Source organism: Dipodomys spectabilis, unplaced genomic scaffold, assembly GCF_019054845.1.
Source record: "Dipodomys spectabilis isolate Male_0828 unplaced genomic scaffold, ASM1905484v1 ptg000262l, whole genome shotgun sequence".
Lineage (NCBI taxonomy): Eukaryota > Metazoa > Chordata > Mammalia > Rodentia > Heteromyidae > Dipodomys > Dipodomys spectabilis.
This window is the reverse complement of record NW_024870939.1, coordinates 671269-693060: the sequence shown is the minus strand read 5'-3', so window position 1 is coordinate 693060 and position 21792 is coordinate 671269. Positions and strand designations below refer to the sequence as shown.

At 38.4% G+C, this 21792-nt stretch overlaps 1 protein-coding gene across 2 annotated transcripts in view; it reads right to left on the bottom strand.

Annotated features, from left to right (window-relative positions):
- Positions 1-7434, bottom strand: part of Znf638 (zinc finger protein 638) — a 78110-nt gene extending 70676 nt beyond the window's left edge. For both annotated transcript variants that reach the window (XM_042699800.1, XM_042699801.1), the window contains exon 1: positions 7328-7434. The gene's annotated coding sequence lies outside the window, so the exon portion shown is untranslated. The remainder of the gene's footprint in view (positions 1-7327) is intronic.
- Between the last annotated feature and the right edge of the window lie 14358 nt (positions 7435-21792).

Genomic DNA, 21792 nt, shown 5'->3' with positions numbered 1-21792 from the left:
CTTTTCATGTGATAGTCAATACATATAACATTTAAATTTATTTCATAACATTTTCATAGCTTTATTAGCATATAGTAATTGTACAAAATCATATGCTTCATTATATTTTCTCATATGTTCATAATGTACTTTGATCATATTCAGCACTTTTTCTAGTTATTTTATCTTCCCCCACAAAGAGAAAAGTTACCCTTATAACATGCAGAAAATATTTTTTTTAATTTACCAAGAAGAGAATTATCAGTTTAACTTTATATCATTTTAATCTTCTAGTCATATATACACATTTTATTTGATGCTGCTTTTGGAGCACTGTGTCTGAATATACAACTTCACTTACTTTCATTAAGGAACATAATTATTAAAATGATCAGTTAACTCAAGAGTTTAATTCTTCAATCACAAAAGCTAAAATACATTGTTTTCCTCAGTCTGACAATTTGTTTATCTTTCCTACAACATAGATCCACTCAACCCATTGAATTTGTTCTTTCTTATCTCACAAAAGATATGTAAGTCACAATTAAGGTATCATGAATGTAGAGAATACATAGATTTTAAAATACAAAAATGTTATACTTTGAAGGAAATGGTTAAAGAAAGTGAAAACAATTAAAAACACTACTTTCTATGATAAAAGAATTATAAACATTACTGATACTTAAAAAGGATGGATGAATATGACTTTATATTTGAAGAAAATGAAAGACAAATGTTAATGAAAAGAACTGATCACTTTTTAAGAACCAGGCATTAAAAACTTCAAGTAGCAACAATTTAATATTATTTTAAAGCAAATTTTTGAAAGACAAATCACACATTTAAAAATTTTATGTGCAGTACATACTTGAGTTTCTACAGCAGAATATTATATTAATTGTAAATGATGCTCTCCTAAATATATGCAGTGGTAGTTCTGCCTACCTTGCCACTCATAATAAATTCAACAGACTTAGTTTGAGAAAAACTACCCAACTCAAGTTGGAATATATCATCCATGTGATGTTTTTTGAAGTAGAAACATAAAAAGTGGTGAATGTTTATAAAAACCATATATACTACTTTACTAAGAAAATAAGCTCTTAAAATAAAGGCACAATAAACAATAGGACCATGAGGTAAATACAATTATTGATGACATTCAACATCCAGTTCTAAGTGCATCTTTGCCCTCCTTGTCAAATTTGGTTATCACATTTTGAAGGCACTGGACCCAAATATGTTCCCCAATGCCTAAAGTAGGTTTCAAAATCTTTAAGTAAACAAATCTAATCTGAATGTGTTATATAAGTGCCAAAACTCCTAAAGTCTTTACAAGATACAAAAAGAGAATATATAATGAAGCTAGTTACCTTTAAGGGGTTATGTACAGTAAGTATATAAAGGATATGGGAATATTTCATGGAATAGACATTATGTGGCTTTGACCTCTAAAACCAAGTCAACAATAAATGTTTTTCATAAATAAATCAAGGGTGAGAATATCCCAACACAATTAGTGGGGAAAAAGAAAACTAATCTACATAATTTATGAAATCTATATGCAGTTTATATACTCAATTTTGATAGAGCTCCTTTTAGTAGGTTTGGGGGTTTTGGTACTAATATAAACAAAGGAATTTCAAAACTATTTTAGCTATATTACTGCAGAATTGAGCATTTGATGATGTTGTAATCCAGGGCTCTTATTGTAGAAGACATATAAATATAAACATAGAAAGCAAGACCCTAACACTAATAAAATTATAAAGTACCCAACAGTCCAGGAGTCCATTACATACAAAAAATTTTAATAAATGGAGAAGGGAAGGCCCTTACTGAGTGCTGAGTATCACTTAAAAACTATCAGTCAAGAATGGCTCAGGGAAAAATCATGAGTTGTTACAAGCTAAAACTCAGGAAAATGATGAGAGGATATTTTGGTCTTAAAAGAGCTGTCCCACAGAAAACACTTTAACCAAACATATCACTAAACATAGTATAACTGGTAAGGGGCTCATGAGACATCATGATCTTCCTGATTTGATACTGTAAAAACATACCATGTGATTTTTCTGCCCAGAGATGCATAATCTGAATCTTAATCGAGGAAATATCATACAAACAAAAAACTGTTCTCTCAAGAAAGAGCAAAGCAGACTACACTCTTCAAAATGTCAACTTTACAAAAGGACAGTTATAGGTATGTTTCAGAATCAGAAAGACAAAAGAGATGTGACAACTAAATGCAGTATCTAATCCTAAACTGATCCTGTGCTGACGGTGGGGGGGCTGTGATGAAGGACAGTATAGGTGAAATGACAAAACTAGAATAAAAGCAATTTTATCCATGTCAGATTGATAACTGCACTATAAAACATTCTATTCTTGGGAAATATACACTAAAGTATTTGGAGATGAATGGTCTCATTTATCTACAACTTACTATCAAATCATAAAAAGTTTGTTTGTGTGTAAGAAAAGAGGGAGAGAATTGATTCCTGTTAGCACTCAGAGCTTAAATTCATTCAAAAGACCTGAATGGCCCAACCAGTATGTACAATACTAAACAAGGGGCTGGGAAGGTGGCTCAGTGGTAGAGCGCTTGCCTTGCATGCATGAGGCCCTGGGTTCAATTCCTCAGCACCACATAAGCAAAAAGAAAAAAGCCGGAAGTGGCGCTGTGGCTCAAGTGGTAGAGCGCTAGCCTTGAGCTGAATTGTTGAGGGACAGCGCCCAGGCCCAGAGTTCAGGCCCCACAACCGGACCCCCCCCCCAAAAAAAAAAACCCACTAGACAAGAACTTAATTGCATACTAAGTGAAAGATATTTAAACAAGTGTAACAAAAGACAGAAAATTTGGCAATATAATAAACAGCATCAGCCCCAAACACATTTTTGGATTTGGCCCTTACTTTTCTACATCATGTACCATCTCTAACTACTTAAGATTAGTCATCCCCATTACGAAACCCATAATATAATCTTTGGGGAAATTTCCACTGATTTGAACATATCCACCCTGCTAGGAGGGGTGCCAGTGAATGATTTCATACAAAACTGGTTTACTCCCATAAGCAAAATTTAACATTTAAGTAACTCAACGGTAGAGGTAATATAGCAAAATGTTTAACTCTGACCCTATATTCAGTGTTTCAATTCTAGTTCTGCTGCTTACTAACTGTGTGACCCTAAGCAAACAGATCAACGCAAGCACATTTCATCATTTGAAAATGAATATAAAAACAGTACTCACTCAGAATGTCATTAGAACTTATAACAGGTGCTTAAAATGTTAGGTAAGAAGATAAAATGTTTTACTTAAGAAGCAGGTAGGTATTTGCTCCTTTTATTAAGATATGAGTAATTTTTAAATTTACAATATATTAGAAATAGAAATTAGTTCACTACTTTCATCATTTTTTTCAGTAGTGCCAAACTGAGAACAACTACTGAAAACACTTTAAAGTCATATCAAAATTCAATGATTCAGATGCTGATGAAGCAAAGCATTATTTATATTTTATTTAATGTATAAAATGTAAGTGTTTTCACAATAAATAAGAAAATGTAGGCAGGGAGCTTATAAAGACTTGAGAGATATGTCAAACAACTGAACGGCAAACAATTTAAAAATTTGTTCCAATTATACATCTTACTTGGATACTGACTCCAGCAAATTTTACATATATACATATATACACATGTGTAGTATATGAGATACAACTGCAAGAATTTTACTACTGTGCATATTTGATATTAAGAATTATTAGCCATTACTGGTCATTAACAGTTATTTATGACCATTTTTACAAAAATGTTTTTTCCTAAATATTTGAGAAAATTTTGAGCTATATATTAATACAACTAAGATGCCATCTACTTAAAAATAGGGTGGAGGGTAGAGATAAGACAAAATTAAGACTGACATGTTTCTAATTAGTGAAAGAAACTGAGTGGTTAAGTATGTGGGTCAATTGTTATAGAATTGTAATGTATTTTAGATCTTCCATTAAAAAAAAAAATTAAGCCACACACACCTAAATCCAGTACTTGGGAAAATTTCAAGTTTGAGGCCAGCCTAAACTACAAAGCAAGATCCTGTTTTGGTTGGGTTTTGTTTGTTTTTTAATGCCTGTCTTAGAGCTTGAACTCAGAGCCTGTCCCTGAGTTTCTTTTTGCTCCAGGCTAGCACTCTATCACTTGAGCCACAGAGTGACTTCAGGCTTTTTTCTGAGTGATTTATTGGAGATAAGAGTCTCCATGACTTTCCAGCCACAACTGGCTAGGAGCCTCTTGAGTAGCTAGGATTACAGGCAGGAGCCAACAGCACCCAGCTGCAGGACTCTGTTTTTAAAAAAAATCTAAAGGAAAAAAAGTCAAAAAACAAAAACCTATTTTTTAAATAATGAAAAATTCAAGAGAGAAAAGTTGACAACTTTCACTCAATATGGACAAGAAAGCTAGATGAAAGTTTAATAAAATGAAAAATGTGGAAATAAGACAAAAAAGGTATAAAAAATACAGGTATAGTGTAACAATTAGAATTTGGTTTTTAAGGAGTTAAAAAAAATTCAAAATAGACATAACCACAAGCACCAAGAAAATAAATGTACTTTAAAACTATCTGTCATCTATTCCCTGACCGTTCTTTCAATCCCAAACCTGTTATTCTTGACCTTCATTATTATTACACCCATGGATTTTATTTCTATGCCTCGCCTTCTTATTACTCTTTCTTTCCATTATTCTCATTTTTCTTATTATTTTTCCTTTCTTTTTCAATCACAAATTACACACTTAATAAAGCATCGAAAAATCTAATAAACAAGTTGGATACAAGTAAGGATTTATTAGCAAGAAATTAATTACTTGAGACAAATATGCTTTCAATTCAGAGGACCTCCAAATGACATTTATTAGTATGGTTACTTTGCAAAAACAGACCTGTATTACTGAGAACACATACTGGCTGCACTGTTTCTTAGTATGTAAAGCATTCTGTTAAAAATTTGAACAGATTTGTTCAAGTAATATCTATATACATTAAGGCACAGTAGAAAGAGCATAATTTAGAGACCTGACTTTAGGAACTGTTTACTGAATTCATCAGTAATGTATACCACTACCACTTATATTTAAAGGCTAACATAACCATGTAAATACTGTATTATATTTGATAAATGCAAAAAGTATAAAGTTTATAGAAGCAGAAAAATAATGAAAGAAAGATGATCTTTCAACCTGTAAAATTCTACTAATGTACATTTCTTTTAGGCTGTGTATGTCTTCTGGTTTTGGAGCTTGAACTCAGGACCTGGGTGCTGTCCCTGACCTTTTTCTGCTCAGGGCGAGCACTCTACCACTTGAGCCACAGCTCTATTTCCAGTTTTTTGGTAGTTACATGTCACTTTCCTGCCCAGGCTGGCTTCAAACTGTGATCTTCAGCTCTCAGCCTTCCGAGTGGCTAGGATTTAAGTGTGAGCCATCAACACCCAGCTTTAAGCTATCCAAGGCCATACTTTTTCAGGAGAAGATGCTACCTAATCAATGTGAAGTTTAAAATGAATTAATAGCTAAAAATTGCTTAGAACCTGCTATGTGCCAGTGAACAGAAACTTCCCACAGTTTCAATATTCACAAAAAAAATTCACGCAAGTTGTATTATCAATACCTTACAGAGAACAAGACAAAAGATCAGAAAGACTACAATAACTTACCCAAAGTGTCACAAATATAGTACAAAGAAAACAGGAATTCAAATCCAGATCTAATTCCAGAGCCTATTCTATTTTCCACTAAATTATCTGTGTCTCATTTTCTTCACCACATAAAAACAAAATTTTCAGAGATCACCTTAAAAGTACTAAAAAGCCATAAAGTGATGACGGACGAGAACTTCAGGACACTACTGCTGTACTGTACACATCCCATACAAAACACAAATACGTAAAACTTAAATGCAACCAATATATAAGGCGATACACATTTTCAAAACGAGTTCGCAAAAACATGAATGTGAAATACACGAGAAAGGCTGTCAAATTTTGCATAAAAAGGCATAAGCTCGTTAAGTTTAGAATGTCTAATAATTAAAAATTACTTAAAGCAATTTTGAAGCAACGTGATTATACAAGTTTATTTTTCTATGTAAACTCCTAAAATTCATGTTTGTGTGTGTGGATTCTTTTCCAGGTTATTTTAAAATGTGAATCTTAATCAGTACACACAACATCCTCGAAAAATAACTTAGCCCTTTGTAACATGAAAAGCGAAATTTCAGATACACAACTCCAAAAAGTGATTAGGAAAAGAATCTGAATCAACACGAGCCAGTGGATCCAAGGAAAAGTTGTGTGATTTTTTTTTTTTTTCAGAACTCCTTCCCATTACAAGTATTTCTTCTCCCATTCCTAGCCCTCAATTTTCGTCTAAGAGAACATTTTTAAGATTAAGAAAAATAGTTTTAAGGCCCTCCTCACGGTCTAGCTCAATTAACGAATTCTGTCAAAATGTAAGCCACGGTCCGCAGCCCCCTCTGCGGCTAGTTCAAAACAACAAAAGATCTGTTTCAAATGTCAAGGAATCGAGTACGCGGTTTTATACACTAGGAGTTATCTCTCAGGACGCGGCCCCAAGCTGAGAATCACACAAACAAACTACTGAGGTTCCGCATTGGGGACTCCGCTAAGAAAAGTGGAAATAGTTCTCACCGCGGCGTCCGAGGCCGCCCCACGCCAGAGGTGACGTTCCCCGCCGCTCCCCTACCCGCAGCAGGTAGGCACGGGAACTCGGGCCCGCCAGGCAGCAGAACCACAACGTTCTCTCACCCCGAACTCCCCGGCCCAAACACAAACAAGCTCTTCTCTCCAGGCTTCGGACACCACGTCGCGGGCCAAAGGGCTGGGCCCCAACTCCGCCGCCCCTCGGGGCCTGAGGGCCCGGCCGCTCCCTCCCAGCCCCCCTTCCGGGGCTGACAGGCCCTGCAGCCTCCGCGGGCCCCGCGCCGGTGGGGAAGGGGCTGCCGTGCCGGGGCTCCTCTCTCTCCCCAGCCCGGTGCAGCGGCGTCAGAGGCTCCTCCCGACCCGAGGTCTCAGCTCCGGACGCGAGCGCCCCGACCAGCCCTCACGGCGGCACGGCCCAGAACAGCAGAGCGGGCCGCCCCGCTACCCTTCCCACCGCGGGGGTCCCCAGCTCCTCCCGCCCTCGCCCGCTGCCCGCCGCCATCTTGTGCGCCGCCGCTGCGACACAAATACAATAGTCGGGACCTCCCGGGAACGGCTGGGGACCCCCACACCTCGGGCCCCGGCTTTTCGGCCCTCTGCTCCCCACAATGCAGCGGTCCTACCTATGCCTACCGACTAACAGCGGTATCTCATTCGCGCCCCACAGTTTTAGCACTCGTCTCCAGTCGCGTGCCGAAGAAGCTACCGCCTACACAGAGCTATACGCATGCGCGCCCCTCCAGCCCAGCGAGCCATCGTCTGATCTCGGCGCCTGCGTACTGTCGGCTCGGCGCTCGCCCGGGGCATGGAAAAGAGCTGAAGCAGCCTGCTTCCGGAAGGGGGCGTCCGAGTGCCGGAGCGGGCCCAGTAGCCTGCAGTAGACCTAAACCAAATCACAAGCTTGTGCTGGGCCCAGCCAAATCAGGCTCGAAATCATCACCTCTCTTCAGTCTTCCCTGATCCTATTCCCTTCAATAACATCAAAATAAGCAATACTTGCATGGCAGTGAAAGTGTTTGGTATAGAGAAGGTTTTGTTTTATTTTAAAAGGCCTTACAGGGCACGAGTGGCTCACGCCTGTAATCTTTGATACTGAAGAGGCTGAGATCTGAGCATAGCAGTTTTTAACTGTGGCTCAAATGGTAGAGTGCTAGCCTTGAACAACAACAACAAAAAAAGCTCAGGACAGCGCCTAGACCACACCCTGAGTTCAAACCTCAGGCCCAGTACGGGGTGAGGGTGAGCCCTTAAACACTTGCTTTGTACTCCCACACTCCAACCCCTATAGCAATGATGTGATGTAGATCATGGCCACTCCGAATGTCAGAAAAATCAGGTCTGGGGATGTACTTCAATTGGTAGAGTACTGTTGGGCATGCAAGGTTAATGAAGAAAAAATGTTTTTTCGTCAGTGCTTTATTTTCTCAAAGTGACTCTATTATAGCACTACACTTAAACTCACAGTCCCTGCCTCCCAGATCTCATATAATTCACACCACCCAGCTGGAGACTCCTACATCAGTTTTATGTATGCCAACTACATTCACATTAAAATAAGTGCAAGAAAAGCTAAACTACTAGTGTGCTAGTCCTGGGGCTTTAACTCAGGGCCTGAAGCTGTTCCTGAGCTTTTGTGTTCAAGTCTAGCCCTCAACCACTAAAGCCACAGCTCCACTTTTGGCATTTCTGTGGGGTGCTTAACAGGAGATAGAGTCTTGTAACTTTCTTGCCACAAATGGCTTTGAACATTGATCCTCAGATCTCAGCCTTCTGAACAGCTAGGATTACAGTTGTTCTCTTGCTATATCCCTGTTAATTTATTGCAGCTTCACTGTATTGAAGGGTGTTTTGTTTTGTTTTAATACATAGTGATCCCTCACCTATGGGGATTGTTACTTTCCAGAGACCCGTGGGATAAGTGAAAATCCATTAAGTAGCAGTAAGTGAACGGAGATATAGTGAGGGATGATTATCTATTGCTGGAAAGAGAGAAAGAGAAAGAGAGGAAGGAAGGAGGAAGGGAGGGAGAGAGGGAGGGGAGGAAAAGAGGGAAGGGAGGAAGGGAGGGGGGAAAGGAAGGAAGGGAGGGGATAGGAGAAGGGGAAGAGGGGAAGGAGGGAGGGAAAGAAAGTGTATTCACTTCAAACCAAAATTCCTGCTTATGGCAACAAGCCAAAGCAACAAAGAAAAGGCCAATAAGCTCTCCTTGAACCCCAAACAACCAAAAGTAAAATTATGATGAGTTTTCTTTCATGCCTTATTTTATACTCATGAAAACATAACATGCTCACAGCCAACAAGCAGGTCAAGGGTATAGTGCAAATTGGTTATCAGCAAACGTGGGACACACTCTCAATCAACAAGCCCAGAGGACTTGCTGATTTCCACCCATCACACACTTCACTCATTTCTTCAAGGACCAGATGGCCTCACCCCACAGACTTCCAAAAGAATCAGTAGACTTCCCTCAGGATCCATGGTAAAGACTTAACACATAGCTAATGAGCAAATGCTAAGGTGTTCAGGTGTGGCTTGGACGTGCTAAAGAGCCAACACCAAGGTGGCTATTTGGTGGCTTTGATAATCTATCAAGCTAAACAGATCCTTAAAGTGGCTTAGATAAGCTAGTAAACAAACCCCTAAATTGGCTTGGAGGGACTTTAAAAGCTTCAGCAGAAGAGCTCAAATCCAAGCTGCAAGACTCCAAGCTTCAAACTCCTGCCTCTCCTCTAGCTCCAAGAGTCTTCTCCTGCGTAGGTTCCCTTACTGCTGCAACAATGGGTGCCCTTCAATGAGTGCCAGTAAGCTGATAGCCAAGGCTCTAGTCCCATACTGTTGTTGTGTGTGCCTGCCTGATGTGAGTAGTTCTACTAGTTGGGATGCTATTTTGAATTCTTAGATTATTGAAAAGCATCTAATGTTTGAGTCTTTATTGTATACCCTCACACCCCCATCATTTCATGTCTGGAATGGGATAAAACATACAAACACATGAAACCGGAAACTTTCTTTACCCCTATGTACACATTAGCCTATTTTCTGATTATTGCTATTTCAAAAAGTAAACCATATTGACCCTCTTTTAGCTGCTTGAATAACATTCGTAGTATAAATGCACTACCAACCTGTTGTGAAACACTGAAGATGTTCCACTTTTTTTTTTTTTTTTTTGTAGGTTGTGGGGCTTGAACTCTGGGCCTGGGCGCTGTCCCTGAGCTCTTCAAGGTTGGTGCTCTACTACTTGAGCCACAGGGCCACTTCCAGTTTTCTGGTTGTTTATTGGCTTTGAACTGAGATCCTCAGTCTCAGCCTCCTGAGTAGCTAGGATTTCTCCATAAATCCTCTAAACTCTTTAGTAAGCACTGTCCCTGAGCTCTTCAGCTCAAGGCTGATGCTCTACTACTTGAGCCACAGCACCACTTCTGGATTTCTGAGTGGTTTATTGGAGATAAGAGTCTCATAACCTTTCCTGCCCAGGCTGGCTTTGAACTGACATCCTTAATCTCAGCCTCCTGAGTAGCTAGGATTATAGGCATGAGCATGAAATACCCTCTTGAACTTTCTTTTTCTCCTTTTCATCAAGCGTCTATCTCTAATCTCTTCTAAATGTTTTTTTTAAAAAGGTATTTTAGAGTTCTGTCACCATCTTGTGGTCTTTTATAGTACTGCTATTGAAAACTTTTAATTTGGGCTGGGCTCTAGAAAAGTGCCGAAACCAATTTTAGGGCTGATGTTTTCCTTGTTTTTGATAGTTTTGGCCACCCTCTATAAGCTCCTAGGCTTATCTACATCATCTGTAAAGCATAGTGACCAGAATTGGATGAAGTCCAGGCTATCATTGAAGTGCTCAACAATAACTGATATGACATGACAATGGTCAAAACATTTTTGTTTTGATTTTTGGGACAGCACCTCTCGGCTTTGGGTTTCTTATACAATCCAAGCTGATCTCAAACTCACAAACTTCCTGCCTTTGCCTTCCAAGTGCTGTAAGTACAGGTAAGTACCAGCATGTCCAGCTCCCTAAAACCTTTTTCCTTTTCTTTTCTTTTTTCTTCTCCTTCCTTCCTTCCTTATCTCTCTCTCCTTTCTCCTCCTTCCCTCCCTCTCCTCTCTCTCTCTCCTCTCTCCCTCCCTTTCCCCTCTCTCCTCCCTCCTTCCCTTCTTCCCTTTCTCGCTCCATTGTAGGGCTTAAACTCCAGGCTCCGGTGCTAATAAGCTCTTTTCCCTGAGCTCTTTTGCATGCCTCTACCACTTTGAACTACATTGCCACTTCCAGTTTTCTGGTGGTTAATTGCAGATATGAGTCTCAAGGACTTTACTGCCCAGATGAGCTTCAAACCACAATCCTCAGATCTCAGCCTTCTGAGTAGCTAGGATTACAGGCATGAACCACCAGCACCTGGCTGATCCTAAAACCTTTCTAATGAAAGATGTCTCAACAAGTTCTTTCTAAAGGGAAGCTTGTATGACTTTTCAGGTATAACAGTCTTAATACAGTTCTTTATGTTAAATTTATCTGGATTATTTAATACAGAAATACATTATATCAAACCAGAATCCTTAAATTAGTCATGTCCCATTTTCTTAACTCAGGGTTCATCACCTCTCTTAATGGTGTTTCCCCTCTCCTTTTTGGGGGAAGGAAGAAGAAGCAGCAGTCTGGGGCTGGGGGACAGGGCAAGAGCAAGTTCTAGGCCAGCACTGAAGCACTGAAATTGATGCGTCCCTCAAGTACATGTCTACTTAGACAACTGAGAGCCCAACTTAAATTCCAGACAGAACTTAAATGTAACCTTTTTTTTTGTCAGTTGTGGGGCTTGAACTCAAAGCCTGAGTGCTGTCTTTTTGCTCAAGGCCTAAGCTCTACCTCTTTGAGCCACAATGGCACTTCCTTAAATGTAATCATTTTACCTGCTTCTCTCTCTTGCTTTTGGCTAAAACAGTTCTTGAAAATTTCCTTAAATTCGTTATTCAGATGCAATGTACACATTTGTGTGCAATCAACTAAAGACCATGTTCTCCTTTCCTCTAATTCCTCAGAATTCTTGATGACGCAATATTTCTTTTTAATTTTATTATTTGTATTAGCATACATTAGTTTACAAGAGGAGGTTTCAGTGATATCATTTCTTTCATTACTTGTCCCTAATATTCACCACCAAAGGTAATATGCTTCTAAACATGTCCACCAAATTATGCTCGAAGATGTAAAGGAGCAGTTAGTTCTTCGGTTGATAATTCAGAAAATAGTGGCATTAAATGGTTGAGGGCCACAGATACAAAAGATCCTTCAATGTGTATGTTTCTCTCAAATTATCCTGAACAATTGTTAATAAAGCCACTATGGTTCATTTGTCTAACCTCCTGAATCATGCATAACTCTTCTTTATATATGGTCAGTAAAACCCTTAAAATTATTCACACACTATTTCAATATACTGTTTTAGGATGGACTACATAGAAGATGGGAAAAAAAGCACAATGGCCATCCCCTGTCCCTGTTAAATAGTATAGATTGCTCCTCATTCTACCTATATGAGTTGGTTGATCTTAAGTAACTTGGATGGATATATGATTAAATCCATTGAACTTTTTGCTCTCTCTTTTCTAAAACATTGATATGTACCTTGTTTTTGACAATAAGGATTCTTTGCTATACTTATACAGTAGCAAATATAGAAATCTATTGTAAATATAGAAATAAATCTATAGTAAAGCAAGAAGTAAATCTATAGTAAATATAGAAATTTACACCTAATTCTTTTAAACAATTACAAGGTATCTTTTTTTAGGAGATATTCTAGACTTTACTAGTCTTAGTGGATTTAAACCAAATAATAAAATATCTATTATATATATATATATATATATATATATATATATATATATATATATGTGGGATTTGATTGTTTATTTATTTTGCCAGTCCTGGGGCTTGAAATCAGGGCCTGGGTGCTCTCCCTGAGCTCTTTTGCTCAAGGCTAGCACTCTACCACTTAGAGCTACAGTGCCACTTCCAATTTTCTGGTGGTTAATTGGAGATAAGAATCTCATGGACTTTCCTACCTGGGCTGACTTCCAATCACAATCCTCAGATCTCAACCTCCTGAGCTATAGCTAGGATTACAGGCATGAGCCACCAGCACCCAGCTGAGATGTACATTTTTAAATGACTAGGTATATAGTACAGAACAGCTTGACAGCTTTCAATAGTTTGTAAGATGATTCTATTGTAGCATTTCTGGTGAGCAATAAATTCTTTTTACTGTTATTTTCTAATAGTCCTTCAGTAGGGATAAATCTTGATAGATGGAAGGAAAAATGGAAAGGAAAAGACCTTTGAGAAAATGGATAAACATATTAAAAAAAAGACACAAAAATGTATATCTTAATAAATCATAACAAAGGAAATACCTATACAATTGCCTTATAGGTCAAGAAATTAAACTTTACAATATGATCCTTGTCAATAATATCCCCACCTTCTACTGAAAGGCCCAATATCCTGACTTGCTTCACACTAACAGTTTTACCATGTAATCTTGTATTTCTTAACAATTTAACTTAGTATCTCTACTTTTAGCTTCATTCAAATATAATTATGCAGCATGTATTCTCATATGTAGCTTCTTTCACTCAATATGTTTGCAAAATTCATCTCGAGGATTACATTTTTATTGTTTATATTGATTTGTATGAAATATTCTCCTGTTCGAATATACTATAATTTATTGTTCTATTATAGATTCTTGAAATTTTCTACAAAAGCAATTATTCTTCTACATACAGGCTCATGTTTATTTTTCCTTTCTGATTTATATGCCTTTCATTCTCTTTCTGTATCTTATTGCACAGGCTATGATTTCTAACACTTTTCTTGTTTGTGATTTCATATGAAAATTATCCAATACTTTACAATTAAGGTGTTAGCTGTAAGCTTTTTATAGATGTCAAGTTAGAAAGTATTTTCTCCTTATTTTCTGATTTTTTGTGATAATAAGTGTTAAATTTCCACCAACTTCATTTTCTAATATAACAAAGTGATTATTCTTTTTTTTTTTTTTGGTCGGTCGCGGGGCCTGAACTCTGGGTCTGGGCACCATCCCTGAGCTCTTCAGCTCAAGGTTAGCGCTCTACCACTTGAGACACAGTGCCACTTCTGGCTTTTTCTGCTTATGTGGTGCTGAGGAATCGAACCCAGGGCCTAATGCATGCAAGGCAAGCATTCTTACCACTGAGCCACCTTCCCAGCCCCCAAAGTGATTATTCTTTACCTTATGAACATGGTATACAATTCAGAACAAGGCATAATTTTCAAATATTAAATTAACCTTGAACCCTCAGGAAAAATTACACTTGGTCATGGAATAACCAAGTGGATTTGGCTTTAAAAATTGTTAAATTCTATTGGCTAATATTTTGCTGAGAAATGTTTGTGTATCTATTTCTGAAGGAGACTGGTCTAAATTTAGCTCTATATTTTTTGTATTCTTTGTCTAGCATTGGTTTCACACAAATACTAGCTTCACAAGATAAATCAGAGGAAAAAACATAGCATTATCTCGATCAAAAATATGCTTGAAAAATTTCATCACCTTACAGAACAAAACTACTCAAAAACGAGAAATAGAAAGTGCCTCAAAATAATACAAGTCTCATATGAAAATCTCACAGGCAGCATCATACCAAAGTGAATGGTTGAAAGCTTTTGAACTACAATCAGCAAGCCAAGAATGTCTACTTTTGCTACTTAGAGAAGCAGGAACTCACTATAACTAACTACGGAGCAACTAGGCAAGAAAATGAAATAAAAGTCACCAGATATCAGTGGCTCATACCTGAAATCCTAGCTGAGAATTGGGGGAGCTAAGATCTGAGGATCACAGTTTAAAGCCAGTCTAGGTAGGAAATCTATAAGACTCTTTTCTCCAACCAGCAAAAACAATGGAAGTAGAGCTATGACTTACATGGTAGAGCACTAGCCTTGAGGGATAGTGCCCAGGCCCTGAGTTCATGCCCCAGGATTAGCACAAAAAAAGAAAAGAAAGGAGTAAAAAAAAGCAGTAAAAGTCATCTAAACTAGAAAGGAAGAAATAAAATGATCTCTATTTACAAACTGCAAGATATGCAGAAATTTCTAAAGATATACATACACACACACACACACACACACACACACACACACACCTATCTGAACTAAAAATCAAATTCAACAAAGTTGCAGGATGAAAGAATCATCACACAAAAATTGTGCTTTTTCTATACACTAATAATCTGAGTTTTATACATTTAGTTCTTTTGTCTAGATCTTTGATCTATTTTGAATTAAGTTTCTGTTTATGTATGGTTTAAGGTAAAGCTCCAACTTCATAGATACATATGGATCCAATTCTCTCAACATCATTTACTAAAAAGACTACATATTTCCCATTGAGTGAGGTTTCCATTCTTATTGAAAACCATTTGACCACATATGTAAAGATTTATTTTTTTCTAGTTCTCCCTCATTTTTTTTATTTTTTTAGTTCTCTGCTTTATTCCATTGGTATTTATGTCTTTATGTCAATATCATGTTGATTTTCCCCATTAATGTACCTTTGTAGTAGGTTCTGAGATCAGATCACTGATGTGTGATTGAACACCCCTTCCAGTATCATCTACATCTATGAACTGCCACAGTAACATGGACCTAAGCAGTGAAACTGGGAGAAGACCAGTAAATGTAGCCGAGGAAAGGAATGGCTGATTAGTACAAACCAGGTTTTCAAGAAACTCAAGGAAAGCCACATGTCAAGTGAAAAGTGAGTAAGATGGAGAAGGGTGATTAAGAGACTAAAATCCAGAATCCTACACAGAGCTTTAAGCCCTTTTCCCCCACTAGGGACTTGCCATTATAGGGAGTGCCACCTGCTGGACAGAACTTCGAACTTTGACTTTTTCTCTCTTCTTCCCCTCTCTCTCCTTGTTTGTTTGATTTCACTATCTTCATAATTCCTTCCATATTTTCATTTTGTATATTAATTTTTTGCCAGTATCAGGGCCTCAAGCTTGCTTGGCTGTCATTCTTACCACTTGAGGCATACTTTATACTGGTTGTTTTGGAGATTAAATCCTATGAACTTTTATGCCGGAGTTGCCTTCAAACTGTAATCTTACAGATCTCAGATTCCTAAGAAGGGCTACTAGTACCAACCAATATATTTTAATTTTTTATTAATTGATATTGTTAGTCTTGTACATTTGATTTGAGTATTTCTGTTCCTTCTTTTTTGCTTCATTTTTAGTTTTTTCTCCTCCCTTTTCCTTACAGTCTAACATCCATTTTTCAACATTCAGCCTTAAACCTGATCTTTCTAACTGCTCTTCCCCTTTCTTTCTATCTATAAATTAAATAGCTCCCTCACTTACAATTTCTTCCTCTCTTCCCCTGTCTACAATCCTTCTTCATCACCTATACATTTAGTAATTTTAACAGATCATTTTTTTCATCTGGTTATCCTTCACGTATTCTTTTGTCTAATCAGAACTTTTGTACCTATCACAGCCCACTTTTTCATACCACCTCAACCTCCCCCCCCTCCTTTTTTTGTTTTTGTTTTTTGTTTTTGTCAGTCATGGGGCTTGAACTCTGGGCCTGGGCACTGTCCCTCAGCTCTTTAGCTCAAGGTTAGTGCTCTACCACTTGAGCCACAGAGCCATTTCTGGTTTTCTGGTAGTTTATTGGAGGTAAGAGTCTCCCGGACTTTCCTGCCCAGGCTAGCTTTGAACTGTGATCCTCAGATCTCAGCCTCCTGAATGGCTAGGATTACAGTCATGAACCACCCGTGCTCCACTCCATGCCGATCCTAAAGCTTGAAATCATAGCCTAGATGATGTCCCTGAACTTTTTTGCTCAAGACTAACACTTTACCATTGAGCCACACCTCCAGTTCAGGCTTTCTTTTTGTCGTTATGGGGCTTGAACTCTGGGCCTGAGCGTTGTCCCTCAGCTTTTCAGCTCAAGGCAAGCACTCTACTGCTTGAGCCACAGAGCCACTTCTGGTTTTCTAGCAGTTTATTGGAGATAAGAGGGCTGGGAAGGTGGCTCCGTGGTAGAGCGCTTGCCTTGCATGCCTGAGGCCCTGGGTTCGTTTCCTCAGCACCACATAAGCAAAGAGAAAAAAGCTGGAAGTGGCGCTGTGGCTCAAGTGGTAGAGCACTAGCCTTAAGCTAAGAGCTGAGGGACAGTGCCCAGGCCCAGAGTTCAGGCCCCACAACCGGACCCAAAAAAAAAAAGAGATAAGAGTCTCATGTGGACTTTCCTGCCTGAGCTAGATCTGTGATCCTCAGCTCTCAGCCTCCTGAGTAGCTAGGATTATAGGCATGAGCCATCAGCCAACACATTGTTGAATGATAAGAGTGTCATTGAAGAAATGAGGAGAGAAATAAAGATTTTTCTAGAATCTAATGAAAATGAAAGTCCAATCTACCAGAACCTTTGGATACAATAAAGGTAATAATAAGAGGTAAGTTTTTGGCCATGAGAAACCTACATTTAGAAAAGAAAAAAATCTCAAATAGTGCAAAAATCCTAATAAGCAAGAACCAGACAACCCAAACTTAGCACATAGAAAGAAAAAAAAAGTTGATTCAATAAAAAGATAAATAAGATAAACTCGCTAGCCAATCTGACCAAAACAAGTTAAGGAATGACCCAAATGAATAAAATTAGGGATGAGAAAAAGAGGTATCTCCCAAAATATCAATGAAATCCAGAGTTATGATGAAACTCTGATAATGTATATTCAAATGCACTGGAAAATGTAGGAGGAATGGGTAAGTTTCTGGATGTATTTGAGCTACCAAAATTGAACAAAGAAACTATAAACCAATAAAACAGGGCTGGGAAGGTGGCTCAGTGGTACAGCGCTTGCCTTGCATGCATGAGGACCTGGGTGCGATTCCTCAGCACCACATAAGCAAAAAGAAAAAAGCCAGAAGTGGTGCTGTGGCTCAAGTGGTAGAGCGCTAGCCTTGAGCTGAAGAGCTGAGGGACAGTGCCCAGGCCCAGAGTTCAGGCCCCACAACCGGACCCTTTCCCCCCCCCCCAAAAAAAAAACCAATAAAACAGATACATAACCAGCATTGAGACTGAAGCAATAATAAAGATTCTCCCAACAAAGACAAACAAGATACAACTGATTCCTTGCCAAATCCTATCAGACATTTAACAAAAACTAGTACCAATATACCACAAATGTTTCCATATATAGAAAGATAAATTATGCTACCAAGCCAGTAGACAAGGATACAATAAAGACAGAAGCCAGGGCTGGGGAGGTGGCTCAGTGGTAGAGCGCTTGCCTTGCATGCTTGAGGCCCTGGGTTCAATTCCTCAGCATCACATAAGCAGGAAAAAAAAAAGCCGGAAGTGGCGTTGTGGCTCAAGTGGTAAAGCTCTAGCCTTGAGCTGAAGAGCTGAGGGACAGCGCTCAGGCCCAGAGTTCAGGACCCACGACCAGACCCCCCTCCCCCCCCCAAAAAAATAAATAAAATAAAATAATGAAAAAAGACAGAAGCCAATCTCTCTGGTAAAAATACATGCAAATTTCTCAATAAAATTCTTGCAGCCAGAATTAAACAACACATTAAAAAATTATACACCTTGATCAAGTTGGATTCATTCCATGGATGTAAAGACAATTCAACATATATAAATCAATAAATGTAAACAGTGCATAAACAATATCAAAGAAAAAATCACATGAACATCTTAACTAACCTAGAAAAAGGCTCTGACAAAATTAAACATCCTATTATGATAAAAAAAAAAGAAAACAATAATGTACCTCAACATAATATAGACTATGTGTGACAAACCTTTAGACAATATCATACTAGACTGGGAAAAAAATGAAATTATTTCAACTAAAGTCAGGAAGGAAATAAGGGTGTCTACTCTCTGCACTCTTACTCAATATAATTCTAAAAATTCTAGCCAAAGCCAGGTGCCAGTGGCTTACATCTGTATTCCTAGCTACTCAGCATGAGATCTGAGGATTGTGGTTTGAAGCCAGGCAAGACAGGAAAGTCTGTGAGACTCTTATTTCCAATTAATCACCAGAAAGCCAGAAGTGGAGCTGTGGCTCAAGTGGCAGAGTGCTATCCTTGAACTGAAGGGCTCAGGGAAAGTGCACAAGCGCACAAGAGTTCAAATCTCACAACTGACAAAAAATTAAAATAAAAATCCTAGCCAAAGAGATTCTGAATAGGAAAGAATGAAGTCAAATTACCCTTATTTGCAGAAGATATGATTCTTTATTTAACAGACCCTAAAGATTCTCCAAAACAAAAAGACCCTCCTAGACCTGATGAATGCTTTCAGTAATGTATCAGGATACAAAATCAAAACACAAAAATCAGTATATTTTCTATATACCAACAACAATCAACAGGCTGAAAATAAATCAGGAAAACAATTCCATTCATAATAACCTTAAAAAGATGTGTGTCTGGGGGCTGGGAAGGTGGCTCAGTGGTAGAGCGCTTGCCTTGCATGCCTGAGGCCCTGGGTTCGATTCCTCAGCACCCCATAAGCAAAAAGAAAAAAGCCGGGAGTGGCACTGTGGCTCAAGAATGCTAACCATGAGCTGAAGAACTGAGGGACAGCGCCCAGGCCCAGAGTTCAGGCCCCACGACTGGACCAAAAAAAAAAAAAAAGATGTGTGTCTGTGTTTCTGTGTGTGAAATACCTTTGTGAAACTCTTTTGTACAACTGATATATACTAAAAAATGAAAAAGTAAAGGTATGAAAATAAAACAAGCTCTGTTGGGGAATGGGTACCAGTGGGTGTAGAAAGTGTTAACAGAATGAGTAAGGGTGAATATGGTTTAAATACTTTATATGGAGGTATAAAAACAAAACAATGAACTTATTCATTTTTTTTTGCCAGTCCTGGGGCTTGAACTCAGTGCTTGGGCACTGTCCCTGAGCTTCTTTTGCTCAAGACTAGCACTCTACCACTGAGCCACAGCGCCACTTGTGTTTTTTTTCTGTTTATGTGGTACTGAAGAATCGAACCCAGTGCTTCAAGCATGTTAGGCAAGCACTCTACCACTAAGCCACATTCCCAGCTCCCCTATCCAATTCTTTTAAGGAGGGATGAGAGAGAATGATAAAGGAGGTAAATCTGATTGGGGTACATTATATGTATAAAAATGTCACAGTGAATCCCCCATATAACTAATATATTGTAATACAAATAGCATATATAATACTATGCTGAAACTTTGAAAATCAACATAATAATATAACATGTTGACACCAGAAACTTTGAAACTATTACAAGAAGGAGTAAATTAGAACTAATATCAATATAAAGGAACTTCCTAAATAGAATTTCAAGGGTTCATCAAATAGGAAAGAGAATTGACAAATGGGATTGCATCAAATTTAAAAGCTTCTCACAGGGGGCTGGGGGTTTAGCCCAGTGGAAGGGCGCCCACCCGGCGCACGCAAGGCCCTGGGTTCGGTCCTCAGCCCTGGAAAAAAAAAGGAAAAAAAAAAAAAGCTTCTCACAATAGAAGCAATGATCATTAAACTAGAAGGATAGTCTATAGAACAGGAGAAGATCTTTGCAGAATATACAAAGAGCTCAAAAAAATAAAAACACTAAAGAATCAGTACCTAATTAATAAATGGACAAAGAAGCCACATCAACATTTCTCAAACACATGAAAAAATGTTCAAAATACGTGTCCTTAAAGAAAATAACATCAAACAATATTGAGGTCAGGCACTGGTGGTTTATGCCTACATTGCTAGCTAGTAAGGAGACTGAGATCTGAGGATCATGGTTCAAAACCAGCCCAGAGGGGCTAGGAAGGTGGCTCAGTAGTAGAGTGCTTGCCTTGCATGCATGAGGCCCTGGGTTCGATTCCTCAGCACCATATAAGCAGAAAAAGCCGGAAGTGACACTGTGGCTCAAGTGGTAGCGTGCTAGCCTTGAGCTGAAGAGCTGAGGGACAGCGCCCAGGCCCAGAGTTCAGGCCCACAACCGACAAAAAAGAAAAAAACAAACAAAAAAAAAAAAACAGCCCAGACAGAAAAGTTTTTTTCCAATTTACTACCAAAAAGCTGGAAGTTGAGCCCTGTCTCAAGTGGCAGAGGGCCAGCCTTGAGCAAAAAAAAACCCTCAGGGACAGTGTCTAGGCTCTGAGTTCAAACCTCAGCACTGACACACACACACACACACACACACACACACACACACACACACACACACACACAAATTTTAACTGAGATTCTATCTTACCCAGTCAAATGACAATACAAATGTAGAATACAAACATCAACAAATACTGGTGAGGATGTGTGAAAAAGGAAACCTAACATGATGTTGATGGACATAAAAATCAGTGCAACCACCATGGAAGTCAGTTTGGAATCAGAAAAATACTAAAAAATAGAACTACATTATGATCCAGCAATAGCACTCTTAAGCATTTATCCAAAAGATTGTTAAGTCAAGATACAATGAAGGCATTTATAAATCCAGGTTCAATAAAGCACTTTTTGTCATAGACAATTATGGAAATAGTCCAGATGGCTTACAACCAATGAATGGATCAAGACATTGTGACAGATATACAAAACTTTATTCACCTATCAGGAAGAATGTTATGTCATTTTTCAGGGAAATGGAAGAGCCTGGAAAAAAATACGCCAAGTAAATTGTTTTCTCTCATGTGTGGCATGTGATTATATAGAATAATATATAAAAACAAATACATGGCTATATGAGCAAGCTAACTAAAATATAGAATGTGCAAGGGTATGTTTCCATTGTGTAACCCTTTGGAACAATTAACAGAGAATTTCACAAATGAATACCAGGCGGCTGAAATCTTGTCTACAGAGATGGGACTTTATGGGAAAGGGGCAAATGGACAGAGAAATGGGGACACATATAATACTAAATGTACATATTTAAAAATGCAACTAGGAAACTTTAGGAGATAGGTGGGAATGGGATAGATGTGGGGGAATAATGATGGAAAGGGTAGCAGTGATCAAGATGCATTATACACCTAAAGAGACATATTG